Consider the following 6,322-nt stretch of genomic DNA (forward strand, 5'->3'; position numbering starts at 1 on the left):
TTTTGAGAAACCTAGCAATTAGGGCTTTCCGTATACTGAGTGTATGTATTGTCCACAGATAGAATTTCTAAATGGGGTTATCACACTGACTTAAAATGCCGCTGTCTTTATGGAAGAATTGCCGGATACTCCAAGATTTTTTAGCTAGTTGAACTAGCAAACTTTTCAAATAAGATTTAGGTATAGGTTAGATACAAAACCAGCAGCCAGTCTTGCACCCCTAGAGAAGGAATCTCCCGGGTTTGAGGTTTGCAAAAGTGATATCTCATAGATCATTGTATTGCATCTATTTGAAAAGCTATTTGAATTTTAAGGATAATTTTGATTAATGTTGAAATATGATTACACCTAGATTTCTGATAAAGTTTTTAAAATAGTGTTAAAAATCTCCAGTGACAGCCACCTCCACTTGTGGCCTGGGTGGAACCGCAATCCTGCAGCAAAAAATTTAGATTTAATATAAGATGACCACTTTCTTTTCCCGGCCCAGTCAGGAACAGCAAGACGTGTCCATTTTCTTTTGAGTACAATTAAATATAGAGATATGGTTTTCAGTGAATAAGATAAATAGGTTGAGTCTGGCCTGCCAAATGGAAACAAAAGCACATGAGCAAAGGTTGGCACCACACCCGGATACTCTTAGCTCTTTTATTTTCATTTAGTCAGCTTAGTTGCAGCTGAACAGCTTGTGATATGCTTGTTTGCAATCACAGGACGTGCTGAAGAGGTTAACAGGACCAAATGAAGAAGGGTCTTTGGATCTCCACAATCTTTCATCTGTTGCTTATCCTAATGAGATAAGAAAATAAGTGCCATAATTTTTGGAGTTCATTAGACACTGTTCAAAGTATGAAGCAATAAAAAAGCAATATCGTGGATGGGAAGAAAAATTTCTTAGCTTATCTACAAGATTTGAGGGGCGTGGCTCCTTTAGCAGAGCTCTGCTTCCAAAATGTTTGTCTGTATTTAACATGTTATTACAATAGTAATCACTGCTGTCCTGCCTCTGGAGGACTTACTCCTTCCTTGACAGCTTTTGAATTTCATCAGGAAACTTAACCCTCTGGATACTGTGGAAACGCCTAATCATCCTTCTGAGCAATCATTTGGCTCACAGCCAAGGCATTCTTGCCTTCACTGTGTAAAATGGAAAGGAATTATGACCACAATAAAGCATTCAGCTTACTAATTGCCATTTAATTGCTATTCAGCATCTCCAATGCATTAACTAGCAATGATGGTGTTACATAAACACTTCAAAGAAAAGCAACAGCCGATTCTTTAGGATGCAGAGGAAAGCATAGTGTGCCTGAACGTGCACGTGAATGTGTGTGTGCATGCGTTCATGTGCACGTTTGGACGCACTAGACATGAAAAGGCTTCTCTTCCCAACTCTGCACCACACATAGCTGTGAAGCATGTGGATATCCCCACCAAAGAAATAGCCACTGAGTCTGAGTGATTCTTTCCTACAGATTTAATGTCCTCAGTGTATGCATATATTCTCCAATATCAGGCGCCTCTGACAACAGGCCTCCGTTTTTCAAGTGAAACTCCTAGTTTTTTGCTTGTTCCCTCATGCAGAAACAAATCTTTCAAAACACTGTACTTCATTAGAAATGCAGCCTGAAAATGCAGGATGAAAAAAAGAAAATTAAAACAAAAGCAGAGAAGAAGTATTTCTTCCACTGTAAACAGTGAGAAGATGGGATTCAGAATAAATTCAAACCTGGAGATTCAATATTTTTAGGAACAGCTGTCAATGCAAAACAGTTCCCTTCAGCTCTTGAATAATGCTCAATTTTCAATGAAAAATCCTTCCCCTCACTCCCTGCCTGCCTTGTCCAGGGCTGCTATGTGCCAGGTTATCCATATACTGGCCTGGGGCAGTTATAATCTTAGGGTGGGTTAAAGATGCTCATAAAGGCCATGCACTGGGAATGCATCGGATGTGCTGGGCTGGCAGCAAGCTAGCGCAAACCCTCTCTGTGTACCTGGCCTCTCTGGCCCCATTCCTTTGCATTGCTGTCAATATACAAGGAACAGCACACAGACAAAGCTGAGGTAGGTAATGAGGCTAGGAACGTAGGGCATCCTGTAGTGTACATCCAAGGCTTAGATACAGTCAGTCTAATGCAAAGGCTTTCCATGAGCAGTTGTGGCTAATAGTGACCTGAGTCATAGTTGCTGGGCTGCATTTCAAATACTTTCAGAGTGGTACAAATCCTGAAAGCCTTGTAAATCCTGAAAGCCTCAGGTTTGTGCACATCAGGGTCGTGGACCTGTGTTTCTCAGGCACCCTACTCTGCATCTCTGTATCTAGCATTGACACACTAAGAGCTAATTCACATGATGTGAACCTTGGTTTATCACTCTCTGCAGGCTACCATAACAAGAGGGAACACTGATCCAGAAATCCCACAGTATCGTCACATCACAAATGTTCGCTATGCATTCCTCATGAACTGTCCATACATGTCGGTATTCCTCACCCCTTCCCTTCTGCACTCCTCCATCACCGTTTTGCAGCACAAGGGGTGAGCCACCAGCACATGAGCACTGCAAAGATCTGAAGAAGGGCACTCACTCTGTAAGCACATCAGCAAATATCTCAGTGATGTGTGCATGATGTTTTGGTTAAGATAGTGCTAAGAACTGTATGGATTCAAATCTCACAACCTTCCTGTCTGATTTTGGTCAAATTACATAATCTGCAAAATAGGGCATAAAATAATTTCTTTTAGAACTTTTTCCGGCCAGAGTCTTGGTCTCTGAGACATAGCTGTGTAGTATTGACTACAAAGAACTGTGGATATTATTGAGGGTCTCTTGGTGTGCTTGTAACATATAATGAAATAATAATGTAGTAGTCATGGGAATTTTTCTTAGTAACCCGTAGATTATCTGATTTGAGGGATTATTTTGATTATTGAATCTGATTTCATATATACCATGAATTAGGAGGTTTTCATGAACAATTTCTTGCTTGAACTACAGCCTCTTCACTATAAATAATTCTATTACTAGCTTGACATTGCAACAATTTTATAAAAAATACATCGCATTTATAATCTAGGTTTGCTGCCATCCTGCCCCAGATTTTGTTATATCTTTGTCTGCTAGATCAAGCAGCCCGAGATCAAAGTTTTGTCATGCTGTGGCTTCTTTGTTAAGCTAAATGATTGAACTCATCTTGTCTTACACTATGAGGTATATTTTCCAGTGCTTTAATCATTCTTGTATGATCAGTCTTCTCTCTAATCATTCCCAGATAAATGGACTAGATGTTCTTTTAGAAGTGGGTACACCAGTGGAATGATGGAAGCAATATGCCTTCCCCACTCATTCTCACAAGTCTACTGCTCGCACATCAAGGTTTATTGTAGATATTTTGGCCATTAGAAGCTTGCAAAGACAGCTTGCCCTTCATGCTCTGGTTATCGTACAATCTCTGTAAGAATTAATTTTTTTTTGTACACATTGTTTGATGTGACCAGAAGACCTATTCTGGTCTCTATCTGTGATGTTTCTTAGCTGTTTTTTACCCACCACCTCGAGTTTTTCTGTCAGTTCAAGATTTTAGGAATCATTAAGACAGGGAATTATGTATTCTTCCATGTCACTGATGAAAAATGGTAAATTACATGAGACAATTCATCTGAGATTTTACTGGTAACACAACCACGCTAATTCCCCGCTGACAGTGAGTTTTTGGACCTTTCAAGTTGTAACTATTAGAAATATGTACAATATTATTTTGTATTCTTTTGTCTCTTATTAAAAAAACTAGTGCCTCCCCATAAATATTTCTGCACATAAGGATTTCTGACCCTTATAGGCCATACTTGGTAGTCAAGTTATTTAAGTATAAAAGATTTTTTCCTGCAATTTCTCCATCCAGTGTTCAAAACTGAAAGCCAACTCTACATCAGCAGCAGTGACGGCAGCTGACAGCTAGTCCTTGCAGGGGTTGTGCTCCCAAAGGAAACTAGATCTCCCTGATTCAGGGATGTGCTCTTCTGCAGTCTCCCTCCCATTTGACAGCTTTGATTTGCTCTTGGACTGTCATTCTTACTGCAACCAACTTCTCTCCCTCATTTTTTTAACGCTTCTTTGCAAATCACTGGTATTTTTGTACTTGAACAGCACTCAGGTTTAGCCAGACAATTTTTAACTTGCTCTCCTTTTCCCATCAAAAAAAAAGAAAAAAAAAAACACGAAAAAAGAGAAGTCTGTGAAACCAGTTTACAAGTAAGCAGTGAGAGTGTCTCCTCATCTCACTGTTAGAAGATTCAGCCACCTTACTTGAACAGAAGAACCTCCTGCTGAACAGAATGAGTGGCCAGCAAATATGAGTTCTTGCTCCATGCTCTAAAACTTCTCAGCCAAAGCCTTTTATTGTTATTTAATAACTGAATTTTTATTGCTAATCTCTAATCTGAGCTGGCAGATTTACTGCTCCAAGGCTGTGCCTGCTGCTGACAGATATAAACATGGATATTTACTGTCTCTTCAGATTTGTGGAGCTTCAGGGTGGGCACTGTGTTGCCTGCTGTGTAAAGGAAACATCCATGCACTGTTGCAAGGGGCAGAGCTGAGGCATTCCCTCCTGCTGGTTCATGCCAGTTTTAGGGTTCTCTAGCTGCAAAACAAACTATCTGAACAGCATTTTTGTTTGGTTGGTAAATGACTGGCTTCAGGTCAAGTTGGAAAAGGTAGATGTTTGTGGGTACATTGCAAAACGTGCTGGGAGAGTAAAGCACACGTGTTGGCATGAAATTTGGAATCCTCCCACGCTGGTTTGCTCTGGACCCTGGAAACACCTGCACTCACCAGTTCTTACAGAGCTTTTATCTACTGCTTCTTTATCAGAGCTAGTAATTCCTTTTAACTTGCACTTTGCAGAAGCCATTTATAGCTAAAGCTTCCCCAAGGCCAGATGGCTGCAATCCTCAGGGTCATTCTGGAAAGGGTAGAGTTTTGGCATCTACAACCCTGTACAAATCTTATTGCTGAGAAAGATCTTAGATCATCCCCAGTAAGAGGCTTTTCTTTATTTTACCTTCTATAGATCTACCTTCTCATAGTACATACCATGTATGTACGTTCTTTGCTGGTGTGAAAATTTTCTTAGGTCCATACAGGGATTGCAATAATTTAGCGTGTTTCCCAGGACCAAACAAATGTTTTCAGCAAGATCAGCTCAGTATAAATTTCTTTCCTCGGTGAGATTGCTCCTCCTATGTCCATAAAACAGCCGACAAAGACAGCTAGCCATTATTTCTCCCTTTACGACCAATTGCTTGAAAGGCTGGAAGGAACCAAAGAGATCTCTGGCTCCAGCCTCCTGCCCCAAGGCAGTGTCAGCTATATTTCAGAGTGGCCTTTATCTTAAAGCCATGTATGGTGAAGGCAAGCTTTCCAAGCTTTCCTCTTTCAAATGTCAAATCTAAGCTCCTTTTTTTTGTAGTTGAGACCTATTACTCCTTGTAATAGTTAGCTACCAAGGACATAAGAAGCAGATTATTCTTTCTTGCAGCAATTTTATAGGTGTTTTGAGACTATTATCTTGCCTGCTCTTTCACTCCCTTTCTAGATTAAAAAAGTCTAATTTCTTCAGTCTGTCCTCATATATCATGCTTTCTAGCCTTCTGCTCATGCATATTAAGTACCTTCCATAGACTGTCTTTACTTACCCTCCCTCTTTCTTAATGCCTGAAGGATTCAAATCTGGATGCATGCTCCAACAAAATCTCATCGTGCAGAACAGACTTGAAGTATTTCTTCCCAAGATATGCTACTCTTGATTCAAAGCCTTTTCTGCAACAGTATAATGCCATTGTTAGTAGGTAAAAAATGAGACATGGTGCTTAAGCAGCTCTAAGTATCAACAGGTCATTCCTTGTCACAGGGGTCAGGATGCAACTTCAGGAAGAAAAAGACTCAGAGGCGTGGACATGTAAGATATAATAATGAATTTCCTACAGGTTTGGGTTTTTATTTTGTTGTTTTGTTTTGGTTTTTTTTTCTTTCAGAAAGACTGCTTGCTGCTTCTGCATTAAACTGGAGAACAATACATCAAATGCATTGCCAGTAAAATTATAGAGATCTTATGCTCATTAAGGACACAGACTCTTTGGTAAATTACTGTCATTCTTCACTACTTCTGTGATGCAGTTCATCCAGACTGCAGTAATTCTCGCTGCCCTAGTTGTTCTGCTACTGCAGCCTGTCATTTGTATGCAGTCCTTGCACTGCTTTCCTGATAAGTTCCATACTAAAGCAAAGTTCTTCCTGACAGCCATACGCCCATGGTTCTGAT

The sequence above is a fragment of the Cuculus canorus genome, chromosome 2 (assembly GCF_017976375.1).
Source record: "Cuculus canorus isolate bCucCan1 chromosome 2, bCucCan1.pri, whole genome shotgun sequence".
Lineage (NCBI taxonomy): Eukaryota > Metazoa > Chordata > Aves > Cuculiformes > Cuculidae > Cuculus > Cuculus canorus.